Below are 16,822 nucleotides of genomic sequence, written 5' to 3'. Positions count from 1 at the left end.
TAAAATATATGCGAAAACAAACTGTATTAAACCAAAAACATTTTTTTTGTCTGCAACGAATACGAATACGGCTCTAAAAATGACAATAGAAAAGAATTAGAATATAAAGAAATCTAGTGGGATAACACAATCTGGGGACCAACACGTATGCTCAGTCGCAAAAAAAAAACAATAGGAAAGAACTTCAACTTGCTTTTTTTGTACAACAGCATTTATTTCCTCATTGTTACGACTGTGAAGACACCCACATGTTTCATGAGATACTGAATGTTCTGCATGCCTCTCATGTGATCTCGAACGTAATCCCTATCTCTGACGTGATCTCCTTTGTAATGTATTTATTTTTTATGTATATATCATAGCACAGACAGCTATATGCAAATGTATGCAAATTACGTCATTAGTAGGGAAAAATAAGTACATTACAAAGGAGATAACATTAGAGATAGGGATTACGTTTAAGATCAGTGTTAATTCCAGGATGGGAATTTCTTGATCTCTGTGAACTAACCAAACTCTATATGGAAAACAAACTATATTATATAAAAAGTATTTTCTTGTTTTTACAATATTCGAGTACATGGAACTGCTTTTAATCGTGTTAGTTTACTTCTAGTGACTTTTCGCCTTGTTTGGGGGTGATTTCCATAAAATGAATTCAGCTTTCACAGAACAATGGACTATATTTTCGTTATGCGTTAATTCCAATTTTAGGAGGAGCTCACTTGATCTCTAAGAACTCGCTGAACTAAAATAAAAACAGAAGAAACCTTATCTATCTGCATTTTCAGTCAATTAAAATCTTGTATGCAAAACTTGATTTAAAAAATGTATTTTTGTGATTTTTGGAATGTGACAAATAAGCACTTAGCATTACTTGATCAGTTTATCTGATTTTTGGAATGTGACGAATAAGCACTAGACATTACTTGAGACTGGTGATTTCTATCCTTGTCTGGAACAATTGCCATAAAAAATTTCACTTGGACAAAACATTCATCGCATTGATTAGACACTATACATAGTATGGATACTATATCAATAAAAAAAAAACAGAAGATAATGCCTGGGAGGATTGTCTTGTGACAGCAAAATGTATATTAGATTATTCTTGCAATGTGTTAATTTCAATTTTTTGAAAACAAATCTGGATGCCAGTATGGATAGCAGCCCTAAAGGGAAGAATGTCTATCATTAAAATCTAAACACACCGTCTAAGCACTTAGCATTACTTGATCAGTTTATCTGATTTTTGGAATGTGACGAATAAGCACTAGACATTACTTGAGACTGGTGATTTCTATCCTTGTCTGGAACAATTGCCATAAAAAATTTCACTTGGACAAAACATTCGTCGCATTGATTAGACACTATACATAGTATGGATACTATACATAGTATGGATACTATATCAATAAAAAAAAACAGAAGATAATGCCTGGGAGGATTGTCTTGTGACAGCAAAATGTATATTAGATTATTCTTGCAATGTGTTAATTTCAATTTTTTGAAAACAAATAGCAGCCCTAAAGGGAAGAATGTCTATCATTAAAATCTAAACACACCGTCTACATCTCTCTATCGCCACAACAGACGCCTGGTTGTCAAAATAAATCATATCGCTGAAACTGAAGTTGTTCATTTGTTATCAGTACCTTGAAACCACAGCATAATTCAACAAACCTGTGTCACTATGGTCCAGAGAAATCAATTGGTAAGCGAGTATACATTCGTATGCCTGAAAAAAAACAAAAAAGTAAATTAAAATTAAAAGTAACTCTAAATTCAAGATAATAGTTTTTGAAGCTAAAATAATATCTCATCAGCATGCCTACACACTTTATACATATAACATATATATATATATATAAGAGCAAATAGTTAATAAAACATTTTGAAAAAGAGTTAAAAACATATTTAATCTGAAAAGGAAACACTTGATAAGTGGATAGTCCTTAATCCGCTGAGTTTCGAAGAAATACTTTCCTTCTCATCAGAGGGCAGGAATTAGCAAAATGTGGGATCGGATTTCGCATGTAAAAGTATTTAATGAAACCACAAGTAAGTCACAGATCTTACTTGGTTAAAAAAGGGTGAGGTAAGGGGAATAGGAGGTAAAAGAAAAAATGATAAAAAGATTTCACATGAATGCATAGTCCGGTGAAGCGTAAAAAATCCAAGAATGGTAAAATCCAAACACGGTCGAATTAAAAACTTCCAATCCAACAGGTAAGTTCTAAAAGAATCGCAAACTGAATCGCGGATTAAGGACTATCCACTTATCTTGTGCTTCCTTTTTAAAATTAAATATGTTTTTAACTCTTTTTCAAGATTTTTTTAACATGTTTTATTAATCATTTATTCATATTATAAGCTCTATTTCCTTTTCAGTTTTATTGAGCTTTTACATCTGGTTGAGATTACTTTACTTGTAAATATTAACTCTTTAATATTTATAATATATTTTAAGTTTACCATTTTGATGACCTTGGTAAACTTATTGTAATTTGTATTCATATATATATATATATATATATATATATATTCACACACACGTTATACTTAGTTAGATTTTTGGAAAAAAAAAGATTCCATCTGAGTACTCTGTTATAAGGAAAAAATTTTGAAAATAAGTATTATTTATATTTTCAGAAAGTTTACATGAGATAAGTCATCAGTTCCGTTGGTTTCAAACCTGATAACAGGGTACCGTTTTAGATACGCATATCAAGCTCTCTTCGGCAGATAGTTATCTGGGCAAATTTGGGTTCTTGTACCAGAAAAATATCCAGTAAATACAACATTTAGGAACAAGGAACAGTAAATACAACATTTAGGAACAAGGAACAGTTGAGAAGAGAACACCGGTTTGGCTTCGTAGTTCTTTCATGTGAAGTTATTTAAAATCACTAAACTAAGCTGCAGTGCTCTGTGGCGTAGTGGTTATCGTGCTGGACAATTCACATTATATTTTCACGTTCGCGCCGACCTACCGTAGTCGTTTTTTTTTTTTTTTTTCCTAAACAACTGGAATGGACTTTTCTTGGTGGCCGAACTGTTAACGTTGCAGATGGTTTTTTTTTTTTTTTTTTTTTTTCATACTTTATTTTCCTACTTTTACTCATGACTCCGGGTTTGATCCTTCCTACTTACCTACCATAACATTTTTTAAAACTCCCCCCTCCCCGTCCCGGAAACAAACACTCGGGCAACGCCGGGTACCCCCGCTAGTATATATATATTGTGTTCATATTTTACAAAATAATAGTTTTTGAAGCCCAAATAATATCCCTTTGCTTATCCAAAGAATGGCACACCTCCGAATGTTGCTGTCTCAATTAATAACATTAAGCTGGACACTCAACCAGACTAGATGAATTATTGTTCTGGAATATGACAAGACCAATAAGCCATAACTACTATAATGAGTGGACGTTTGAAATGTATAGGAAACTTTCAATTGAACACGCGGATATTGATGTATCTCGTGTAGCAATCAAGTATTAGGACTGATTTCTGAAATATTAAGTGAAATGGAAAAGAAAGATCATTTATAAAACCTATCAATTATATATTCAATTGGTGAGAAGGCAATTAATGTGATCCACATCTTTGGTGACTCAAGCTTTGGTAACAGGAGAACCTTAACATTTGGATATTTCGTAAAGAAATAAATTGTTGGCTTCGAGAGGGAAGTTTTTGATTTCTGAGAATTATATTAAGTGAAATGAAAAAAAAGGTGGGTTTCTTTTTGTAAAATTTTTTTTTTGTAAAATTATTTTTTTTTTGTAAAATTATTTTTTTTTGTAAAATTATTTTTTTTTGTAAAATTAACTTTTTTGTAAAATTTTTTTGTAAAATTATTTTTTTTGTAAAATTATTTTTTTTGTAAAATCATTTTTTTTGTAAAATTATTTTTTTTTGTAAAATCATTTTTTTTGTAAAATTATTTTTTTTTTTGTAAAATTAACTTTTTTGTAAAAATTTTTTTGTAAAATTATTTTTTTGTAAAATTGTTTTTTTTTTGTAAAATTGTTTTTTTTTTGTAAAATTGTTTTTTTTTGTAAAATTATTTTTTTTTGTAAAATTTTATTTTTGTAAAATTAATTTTTTTTTGGTAAAATTATTTTTTTTTTGTAAAATTATTTTTTTTTGTAAAATTATTTTATTTTTGTAAAATTATTTTTTTTTTTTTGTAAAATTATTTATTTTTTTTTTTTGTAAAATTATTTTTCCGAAACTCATTCAACATGTAAGGATTGAATATCAATACCAAAACTAACTGTCGGACCTAAAATGCACCAGACATTGATGTTATTGTTTTTTTTTTCTTTTGTAAAACTCAACCATGTTCTGCACAGCAAAAAAAAAAAAAAAAAGAAAATACACCAAATTTCCTCTATGAAACAACAAGACCAAATATTTGAAGATATAATGGAGATTACTATTCTCTGCATCTTTGGTAACTCAAGCTTTGAAAGAAATTAAATGCTGACCTCTGGAGCAGGGTTCTTGATTTCTGAGAATTAATTGAAGTAAAATCAAAAAAAAATAAGATATGAATGATATTGTTGTGAACGTTCATTTTTTATAACAAATTGTTTTATTATTTCTATTATTTGAATCTTTTTTTTTAGATGAGCAATTTATACATTTATTTATTCATTTATTTGCGGACGTTTACCCTCATCTTCTAGTTGTCGTTTTACGATGTTTCCGGGCCCATATCGCAGTTGGAGTTTATTTTTCAGGGTGAGGGTGCTGGCCCCACGCCCAACCTTCCCAGAAGGCACATACATCTGGTACTGGCCAGGCTCAACATTGCTTAACTTTGGTGATCCGGTATCAACGTGGTTTTGTAGTGCATATCGCAATGAATAGAGACGTTAAATCTCTATGGTTCCAGGTGAGCATTGTCTGAAGATGACGGTTTCAATCCTACCCAAAGCAAGCCAGAGGATTGGTTGGCCAAAACGTGGTGAGACGACAACAACTATGGAAGGCAGTAATTACTGAGGATACAGTTTACAGACTCAGCATTCCTGTCACGGTTAACCACCTGACGAGGGCCAGAGGAATAGTTGGTCGAAACTTTGTGAAGCAAAAAACTACGAAGATGAGGATAACAATCCCCAAAAAAATGGATAAATGCACCAAACATTGATGTTATTGTTTTTTCCCTTTTTATAAAACTCAATCATGTTTTGCCAAGCAAAAAAAAACATCAACTTTTTTCTATAAAACAAACCAGACCAAATATTTGAAGATGGAAAGGAAATTAATATTCTTCACATCTTTGGTAACTCAAGCTTTGAAAGAAGTTAAATACTGACCTTAGGAACAGGATTCTTTATTTCTGAGAATTAATTGAAGTAAAATCGAAAAAAAATATATATGATATTGTTGTGAACCTCTATTTCTTTATAACAAATTGTTTTATTTCTATTATTAGAATCTTTTTTTGAAATGAGTAATTTATCATTTATTTATTCGTTTATTTGCGGACGTTTATCCTCATCTTCTAGTTGTCGTTTTATGACGTTTCAGGGCTCATATTGCAGTGGATAGAGATGTTAAATCTCTATGGTTCCAGGTGAGCATTGACTGAAGATAGCGGTTTCAATCCTACCCAAAGCCAGCTATAGGCTTAGTTGGCCAAAACTTGTTGAGACAATAACAACTATGGAAGGCAGTAATTATTGAGGATACAGTTAAGAGACTCAGCAGTCTACCACCTGACAAAGGCCAGAGGAATAGTTGTTTGAAACGTTGTAAAACAACAACTATAAAGATGCGGATAAGTCTACAAATAAAGAAATAAAACTCAATCATGTTTTGCAAAGCAAAAAAAACAAACTTTTTTCTATAAAACAAGAAGACCAAATATTTGAAGAATAATAACATTAAAAATAAAATAAAAGTATTACGATAAAGCAAAATTAAAATAATGATAATAATAATAATAATGATGATGATAATAATAATCTATATTAATGAAACAGTAGATTATTTGTGTGTGTAAATCCAAGTGAAAATATATAACCAATAAGCTCTGAAACCAGTGATTGCCTAACGCTAACATCAACAACGTACTGTACTTGCAATAACCCTTATCCCTGAGTGGCTTCCGGGCCTTGATAAGTGGTGACCACTTTGTAAAAAAAAAACAAGCAACAGTAATTTTACACCAATACTGGTTTATTGCAAGTAAAATCTTTGGATGTATAAATAACGCGTACAGAAAGATGTCGGCAAATTGAAATGATATAATGGAGATTAATATTCTCCGCATCAAATCAAGCTTTGAAAGAAATTAAATGCTGGCCTCAGGAACAGGGTCCTTGATTTCTTCAAATTAGTTGAAGTAATGTTTCTGAATTTTGAGATGAGGATTAGTTATTTATTATTATTACTTCATCGGACTACTGTTCTCATCGTGAGTGTGATTTTCACAACGTTTCGGTCGATATAACCTCAGACCTTCTTTTTTTTTTTTTTTTTTTACACAGTGATCACCACTTATCAAGGCCCGGAAGCCACTCAGGGATAAGGGTTATTGCAAGTACATTACGTTAGTGAGGAGATTTGCTGAAGTGTTTACTTAAGGGGGTGGTTCATTAGGAATTTGTTAACATATTTCATGTTGAGGTTTTGGGATTTGTGGAAACAGGTTGGCATATTTGGTTAGAGCAGTACAGAGAGGCAAAGGAAGAGAGAAAAAGACAGGAAATTTTTTTTTTTTTTTTTTGTAGCACATGAAAAGGTAAAGCCGTAACAATTACCCACTAGTATGGCCTCGAGAGGCACCACCAGAGACTACTGCATGGTCCAGAATCCATTCACCAAATGGCAATACAGCAGTCCTAGTACTTTGCGCCTGCTGATAGGACAGCCTCCTTAATGGTTAATCCAAGGTTCGGGTCACTGACTATCAGGCGGATAACGTCAGCCCAGACAAAACGTTTACCTCCAGCACCTTTACTAGTGAAATGGTCACAAGGATAGACATAGAGACAGAAAAATTTCCGACGTCTCAGACTACTGTTCACCAAGTACTACCGACCTTTAAGCAGCTTTTTCTTCACCCTTTGTCAGAAAAATCACTCATTTGAATGAGGACTGAGGGACAAAAATGTGCATTGCTTAGGACCTCTATCCAGTCATGGCTGACAGAACAAGAACACGCTACCTCCCTGAAGTAAATAAAGGGTTTCCACTCAAAATTCCATCCAAATTCTTGAGTTTGACAAGATAAGAACAGTAGCCTGATGAATAATGATACAAGTAATTGAAGTAAAAAAAAGATATGAATGGTATTGTTGGGAACGTTTATATTTTATAACAAATGATTTTATTATTTCTGCTTTTTCTCTATCAGTGACATCTCTCTGCATATTTATACCATTAGCAGAGTTCATATAGTGTGTATATGCTTTGTAGCAGGAGGGGGGGCGGATAAGACGGAATACAGACAAAAAGACAGGAGAAATACAGACAAAATACATAAACAAACACGAAAAACAAGTTTAAAAACAATGTAACATAAAACATTTAGGATTAGTTTAGAAAATAAAATAAAATGAATAAATAAATAAAAATAAAAATACTTAACGTTTTTGCACTAGAGATTCCGTCCGCTGTCTTTTTGTCAACTGTTATAGTATATCTGACAACGGAGTGGCATACTCAACTAACAAGATAATATTTTAACTGCATCTATGAAAATATATATCACACGCGTGTTTCAATAAATGATGTTTAAAAAATCGATTTTGTTGGAAACCGAATGATAAAATTTGTTCTGAAAAATATACTTGAAAGCATTTCGATAAAACTTTAATGATTTTTTTTTATTATTCAATTTTCACCCCCAAACAAGGCACGGTGCCACTTCGAAATAGCGGGGGGGGGGGGGGGCTACTATCGGGGGACATAAGTTGCAGGAGTATTATGAAGGGAGATGAGCAGCAAAATGTCTGTTCACATTGCACTTGAACTTCTGCATGTCAGTACAGTTGGGAAACAGTATTCCAGAAGGGATTTCCAAAGTCTAGCAGTTCTGGGGAAGAAACTATTGAAGTAGAAGGCTTTCTTACACCTAGAGATCTCTACTGTGAAGGGGTGAGATTTAGCTGCTTGTCGGGTTTGTCAGGGGTATTTACGTTGAGGGGGTACAAGTGCTTGCAGTTCGTTGGAGCATTCGCTTTTAAAGTACTTGTAGAACAGGCAGAAGGATGCAACATTTCATCGATGGGACAGAGGCTGACGCCCATATGACAGTTCAAGACCTATCAGGTTGGGAGTTTCTCTAATTAAATATTTCCTTCTCAGAGAATAAATAAACATAAACTTTAATGTAATAAGTGAAATTACTATTAGAAAATCGGAACATTTTATTTTTCTAAATGAAAAAATTGATTCTTTTAAGATTAATTTGTGGATTTCTATGCATCTCATGAAAATACTGAAATTATATGTAATTTCAAGAAAACACTTCTTTGATTTCTGAGATTTTACTCAAAATAAAAAAGTATACGGCATAATCACGTTCGCACACCAGTTCCCATTGGATCACCGTTGGAGCCTGGTCAGTACTAAATCGGTGACCATTTGGTACTTCCAGGTGCTGTATGTGCTCTCTGCTTATCTCGGCATTGTTTCCAGTCATCTTGGAATTCTTCTTCTTATGACTGAACTCAAACTGTGCCGATCCAGGAGAGGTGTTGTTGGGATTGTGCAACCCTTGCCTCACAATTACACGTGCAACTGCCTCTACAGAGGGTATCCTTTGTCTTTTGAGACTGAACTGGGGCATTGAGAAAAATAAAAAAATTTATGAATCCTTACTTTTTTTATTTTTTTTTTTTAAACGCTTTTCCCCTACAAGTTTTTAATTTAATTCATGCCTGGCCAAGTAAATGTTGTAAAATCTAAATGTGACGACGTTCAAAATCTATTCAAAATATATAAGCAGAATATTCGTTTCTTTCCATCTCCTTCTCCTTAAAAAAAGAAGAGGATAGTTCCACTGGACGATCTCAAATGTAAAGTGGGTCTCCCCCCCCACTCCAATGACCTGGGATAGAAAGGGTAGAATTCCTTAACGTCATTTGCACGGTGGACGAAGAATCCACACCTCGAAGATGAGACTTTAAGCTAAGTACATTTTTATGCTCATTTTTTTAAAGTCAATCAAATCTAACTCACTTTTTTCGTTTGTGCTGATATCATTCTGTGTAGTTTTATTTTATTTTTATTTCTCACACATCTTAATTATTCTTAATTCACTTATTTTAAAACAATTTCCTGACTAATTTCTTTCTTTTTTACCATGTCACACCGAGGTAGTAGTGGGGGCGGGTCCCTATTAACTTATTTAGATGACAGAAGAACTTTATTTAAGTACGATACTTAATATTAACAGCCATGGTAATATGCAAAAAAAAATATATATATATATATATATATATATATATATATATATATATATATAAATAAAAAAAATTTTAAATTAGAAAATTAAAAATAAGTACCCCCCAATTAAACTTTCACTATATTCGTAACTGAAATATGCAGTATCTTAGCTATGATACATGAAACTCTAAATCCTAATGGAGATCTGTTATTTTTAAGTTAATAACCCCTGTCCTTGAACGCTAACAATCTGCTCCTTCCCACCAAACCGCCACTTAACTCCTACATTGCACAGCGTTTGTAGTGGAAGCTTTAACCCAGCCCCTTTACCCTCACATGCTTACTGCTTAATCACTAAACATCTATACAATCCTACCTCTTAGATATGCATTGGAGTTCATTCCTATTTCAGTTAGGTACTTAACAGCCAAAGTATGTACTCAGAAGCAAAGCGCACTGCATTACATAACTGTCCTTATCTCCTTTCTAACAAGCCTTCTTACAATCATAGTTGCTTACACTGCATGAGCTCTACTCAACCCCTTTATCCAGTAACAATGAAATAGCAATGTCCCTAAATCACTTTGAGGAGTGTAACTATTCAGCAGATATATAACCTCTACAAACTAACCCAGTAACATTAACTAACCACGCGGGGTCGCAGAAATACCTGGATTAGAACCCAGGCACGGAGCAAACCCTCTCAGTGCTGACGGACCCAGTAGATCTTTCCAGATCATCCGTCTAGGAGAAGGAAAACTCTGAAACTAAACCAAAGGGGAGGGAGGCCTCTTCAGTCTCGGATGACAACCTTCCTAGAGCTGGTGGCTCAAACAAATTACCGGCTTGGAAACCTAATTTTCTTAAGGAGTAGATAGGCTCTGTCTATCGCGCGGCTTCCATACTCCTTCTTTGCCTATTAGTCAGGCGCAGAAACACTACCACAGTGATTCAACAGAAACACCCATTGGTAGATCTTGTTTCTTGTCTAGCGCAATGAATGCCGTTTCCCAACTCCCGACACACCCCACCCCTAAAACTGGGCACTTGAGAATGCTTGAGTACCACATATGCCTGAGCAATTAGATTAGGTTGACCTTCCTCTGATGGGTTGAGGGTACCGGATTGACAGTTACTAGCTGCTGTTTCCGACTGGTAGTACAGGTGCCCTAACTCTTTGGTAGCGCTTAGAGCGGCTGCTCCATCAACAGTTGTATAATATCGTTGGTTGTAGTGCTATGTCGCGCATGGAAAGGGACACTGCACTCATCCCCGGTGGGCTTTCCTGAGGACACAGTCCTAGTTGAAGAAGGGTCAGCTGATGGTCTACTTGTGATGCATGTGTGATACTCAACATAACCTCCTGTTCAGCTCCCCCTTACCTAACTGAAACTCGTTAAAAAATATGATGACAGTACAATCTAAAAATAAGCTTAAACCAGGCTTAGGGTAAAACAAATCCAACATGCCTCCTCCCTTGAGGTTTGCATTCACAAATATCCGTGGGCTTAGAACTAATTTAGCTGATGTTAAAGCATTTCTCTTAACAAATACCCCGGATATCTAAGCACTAAGTGAGACTAACCTACACTCCTCCATCCCTTCTAACTACTTTAACATGCCTGGATATCTCCCACTCTGCGGTAAGGACTCTGACAGACATATGCATGGACTTGGAGTCTACATTCATAACACCCTCCTCCTGACTAGAGAAACAAACTTGGAATCTGATGATCAAGTCTTTATGTGCTTTAGACTAAACATACAACACAACATTAGCTACTTTTACTTTCTCTACCGCTCTCCCTCGACTCAGGACTGCACCATAATAAACAAAGCATAGACACAGCACTCTCCCTCGACACTAGCGCAAATTGTTACTTTTCCAACTCGTTCCCTGACCAGGAAGAACAACACGCATCACTATTAGATCTGTTTTTGACCACAGTTCCTGATGATTGTATAACGAATGACGACAGCCCACTCGGGAACGCTGATCATGCAGTGATAATGGTAGAAATCGCCCTAAACTTTAGAGCCAAAACTGAAGAGCCAGTGCTCAAAACAACGAGATATTATAAAAAGGCTGACTGGGAAGCCATCAGAGATCTTATCAGAGATGCCCCATGGGGAAATACGTTTTCTCTCCCTGTTGAACAGCATGCAAACGAGACCACTGAATGGTTCAAAACTGCAATCGAAGCGCATGTTCCCATGTGGAAATTTTATAGCAAGCCCCACTCTCCCCAATGGTTTACTTCGACTTGCGCAACTGCCATTGCTCAAAGGCAGCATGCATACCAAAGATTTAACCGACATGAGTCCAGTTCAAACAGACAGAAGTACATAGAAGCTAGAAGTAACGTTAAGAAAGAAATAGCGACAGCTAAGAGAGAATTTATGGAAACCACTAAAAAAACTCATCGAAGTACAAAAACCAGGAACTCGTGACTTCTGGAAAATCTACAACAGTGTAGTAAATAATGGGCAATCAACAATTCCCCCACTAACCAACAACCAAGAGGTTGTTTGCTCAGCAACCGACAAGGTAAACATGCTTGCCAGTCGATTTGCCTCAAACTCCACACTGGACCCTTCTAACCACCCCCTACCTCAATTTCCTATGCGGACAGACGCCACGCTAGACGATCTACAAATCACCCCTGCTCAAGTACATGCTATCATAAAAAACCTTGACACTTCAAAAGCATGTGGACCTGATCTCATCCCAGCTGTGCTATTAAAAAAGTGCTCAGCCGAAGTAGCTCCAGTTCTCTCCAAACTCTACAACAAATGCCTTAATGAATCTTGCTTTCCGGGCTGTTGGAAAACTGCTTCTGTGGTACCAGTATTCAAGAATTCTGGCGAAAGAACTGACCCATTAAATTATCGCCCCATTAGCATCCTCCCACTTTTTGCCAAAATATTTGAGACCTTAATTAACCATGCTCTAGTCCGTCACCTTACAGATGCTAAGCTTCTGACTGACAAACAATATGGATTTAGACAAGCGCGTTCCACAGCAAACATCCTAACTGTAATCTCTGAACGTATATACCATTCACTGGACAAAGCGGGCGAGGGCAGAGCGGTAGCTCTAGATATATCTAAGGCTTTTGACAGGGTATGGCATGAGGGTCTCCTCAGGAAGATTAGATCATACAGTATCACTGGTAGAATACTTAACATAATTAAATCCTTCTTAGATAAGAGAAAAATCCAAGTTGTCCTCGACAGTCGTACATCTAAACAATATGATATAAATGCGGGAGTGCCCCAGGGGTCTATCCTTGGACCTCTATTGTTCCTGATATTTATAAATGACCTACCCGACAAAATTGCCTCTGAGATGGGTATATATGCTGATGACACCACACTCTATAAAAGACACGACAGGAAAACAAATGAACACATATCTAAAGAAATGGTAGAAACACTAGAGGATGACCTCCAATCTGTAGTGGAATGGGGACAAAAATGGATGGTCACATTCAATGCCGCCAAGACTACACTAGTTTCATTCAATAATTACAAGAAACCTTTTCTACCACCTATAGCAATGGCCAACGACTCTTTATCTGAGAGTACGTCTTTCAAGTTCCTTGGCCTAACGTTCACAGGAAACATGAGTTGGAACAATTACATCGAGGGCATTGCCAGGGCCACTGCAAGGAAGGTGGGTTCTCTCTACCGTGCTAGAAAACTACTAACACCTTAAAGTATCCTGTACTTCTATAAGGCAACCATTCGCCCATGTATGGAGTATTGCTGCCATATTTGGGCTGGTGCATTGGCTACTAGTCTCTCGCTCCTTGACAAGGTTCAAAAGAGAGTTGCGAATATGATAGGCCCTGAACTGGCATCTAAGCTTCAGCCTCTGTCCCATCGACGAAACGTTGCATCCCTCTGCCTGTTCTACAAGTATTATAATGGTGAATGCTCTGATGAACTGCAGACACTTGTGCCCCCACGACGTAGACACCCTCGACAAACCCGACAGGCAGCTAAATCCCACCCCCACACAGTAGAGATCCCTAGATGTAAAAGATCTTTCTACTCCAGTAGTTTCTTCCCCAGAACCGCTAGACTCTGGAATTCCATTCCAGGTTCCTGCTTCCCTAACTGTACTGACATGCAGAAGTTCAAGTGTAACGTGAACCGACATCTTGCTGCCCAAATCCCAACATAGTGCCCCAGTAGTTGCTGCCCCTGATAGTAGTCCCCTACACCAAAGTGGAAATGTGCCTTGTTTGGGGTGAAAATGTAATTAAAAAAAAGAAATTATCAAAGTTGGGCGCCCAACTCCTTTATTGGTGAATAAGGTTAGAATTTGTTCGTTTCAATCCAATGCGTGAGTAAATCCAATGTTGGCCTTCCTTGCTTTTCACGTTTAAATCAGGACAATCATGGACTGATACTGGCAAGGTATGTTAGGCAATCTGTGCTATACAATGGAGAGTCACGCAATAGCAACTATGATGACTTACTTTGGGTCCACAGACCATGGGTTGGGAACTGAAGTTGACATAGGGCAGTGGGGGGTACGAGTAGCAATAATAGGCTAGAGTCGCCACTGTCGACGTGACATACACTCTATTGATGACTTGAAGACGTGCTTGGCAAGAGCTTGGAATGATATCTCACAAGTTACCCTTCAAAACGCCACACGAGCTTCGATTTTTAGGTTAAGACACTGCAGTGAAGTACACAGACGACATTTTGAGTATCTATGAATATAACCTAACATTTGTCTTTGAAAAACTGTAAAAATTATTCTTTGTAAAAATAATATAATGTTTTATCGTTACTCCCATGGCAGGTGCTCGTCTGAACTCCAATCTCTGGTCGCCCCTCACCAATCTTTCATGATAAACACCCGCCTAGCTGTGAAACCACTGTCAAAAATTTTCCCCACTCCTTATCTGTGCCAAAATCAAAACGTAGATTCCATGAACAAAACTTCTTTCTTAGAAGTGCACGCCTGTGGAACTTTGTTCCGGTTGCCTGTTTCCCACCTGACTACAACCTGGATGTCTTCAAGTCCAATGTAAACAAATTCCTGATGAACCGCCTCCTTAAGTAAGACACTTTATCAAATCTCCAACACTAACGTACTGTACACACAATAACCTTTATCCCTGAGTGGCTTCCAGGCCTTGATAAGTGGTGACTTCCTTGTAAAAAAAAAATGAATCGTTGTTTAACAAATTTGCCGCTCTTCTAGCGACCACCCTGTACTTAAGACATTTTTTTTTTTTTTTTTTTACATAGACATCACCACATTATCAAAGCAAGAGGCCACTCAAGGATAAGGGTTAAAGAGTGTACAGTAGAAATTGGACAATATAGTAATCATTAGTAATGAAAATTTGGTAAATTTGATAACTTATATGGAACAGCTCATCAAGAACTTATTTACGTTAGACTTGAAGACAACCATATTGTAGTCAGCCGGAAAGCAGGAAAATGAGTGGGGGGAATTATTGATAGTGTTTTCAGCTAGACGAGTGTTTCTTGTGAAAGTTTGGCGAGAGGGGACCATAGATTGAAGCTCAGTCGAACACTTTCCACTTCTATCCAGTCATGGCATGCTACTCCTATGAAATATATAAATAAAAAGTTCCATTCGAAATTCCGTCGAAATTCCCAAGTAGAAACACTCTTGAGTTTGATGAAATAATTGCTGATGCAATTCTCTATCTATATAAGAGCCAGGTACGTCCCAAGATGGAATACTGTTGCCACATCTGGTAGCTGCTAGAAAGGACTTGTCCTGCCTTGATAGAGTTCAAAATAGACTTCGTAGCCTCATAAGAGATGTCCTTTTCTCTTCGCTGCAACCTCTATCTCACAGAAGGGATGTTTCAAGTTTGGCTCTGCTTTATCGTTATTTTCATGGAAAGTGTTCGACTGAGCTTCAATCTATGGTCCCCCCTTGCTAAACTTTCACAAGAAACACTAGACTAGCTGAAAACATTATCAATAATTCCCCCCACTCTTTATCTGTGCCTAAACCTAAACATAGTTTCCATGATCAAAGCTTCTTTCTTAGAACTGCACGCCTGTGGAATTGTCTTCCGTTTTCCTGCTTTCCAGCTGTCTATAATATGGTTGTCTTCAAGTCCAACGTGAACAAGTTTCTGATGAGCCGTTCCACTTCAGTTAACAAATTTACCGAACTTCCATTACTATTTATTACTATATTGTCCTTTTGACTACTGTACACTCTTTAACCCTTATCCTTGAGTGGCCTCTCGGCCTTGATAAGTGGTGACGCCTATGTAAAGAAAAAAAAAGAAGAAGGTCGGAGGTTACATTGATCAAAACGGTGTGAAAAATGAGGACAGTAGTCTGAAGAAGGCAAATAGTACGAATCACAGACTTTGTTTTTCATACGAGCATTTTAATCGATAGTACGCACATGAAATTCAAGTTCCCTTCAAAGTACTCTCCTCCGGCTGCAATGCACTTGTTGTACTGTTCAAATAATTTCTGGAAGGCCCCATGGCATTCCTCTTGTGTAAGCATGTCAATGACCCTCGTCACAGCCTCTTTCATCTCCTCAATTGTCTCGTAACGACAGGCCTTACTTGAGCTTAAAGAATAATTAAGAGACACACAGAGCAAGATCTGGACCATCTTGCATGCCAATTAAATATGGTAGCAATTAATATTTAAGATAAGAAAATAATAAATTTATGCTCTTTAAATAACAACTGTTTCCTTCAGCTTAAGGAATAACCAAAAGTCACAGGGAGCAAGGTTTGGACTATAGGGCGGGTGAGGAACTGTCTTGATGCCCATCTTTGTTAAATAGTCTGTGAAAAGGATGGAGTTGTGGACTGGTGCAATGCACTTGTTGTACCGTTCCAACAACTTGTTGGAAGGTCCCATGGAAGTTCTCTTGTGTGAGCATGTTAATGACCCTCATCACAGCCTCTTTAATCTCCTCAATTGTCTCATAACGACAGCCTCTAAGGTTTTCCTTGAGCTTAGGGAATAACCAAAAGTCAGAGGGAGCAAAGTCTGGACTGCGGGATTTCCATTACTATCGATTACTATATTATCCTTTTGACTACTGTACAATAATTTCTGGAAGGCCCCATGGAATTCCTCTTATGTGAGAATGTCAATGACCCTCGTCACAGCCTCTTTCATCTCCTCAATTGTCTCGTAACGACAGCGTTTTCTTGAGCTTAAAGAATAATCAAGAGACACCCGAAGCAAGATCTGGACTATAGAGAGGGTGAGGAACTGTCTTGAAATTAAACAAATTGTACACTATACATATGCATAGATATATACATATAGGTATTTAATTATTATAATAAAAAAATAATTATGACAGCCCCTTTAAGAAATTTGTTTCTTATCGTTGAACACTTTCAGTTGAATTAAAAGTCGGTCA

The sequence above is a fragment of the Euprymna scolopes genome, chromosome 46 (genome assembly GCF_053919585.1).
Source record: "Euprymna scolopes isolate OS-2025 chromosome 46, ASM5391958v1, whole genome shotgun sequence".
Taxonomy (NCBI): Eukaryota; Metazoa; Mollusca; class Cephalopoda; order Sepiida; family Sepiolidae; genus Euprymna; species Euprymna scolopes.
This window is presented reverse-complemented; position numbering follows the sequence as displayed.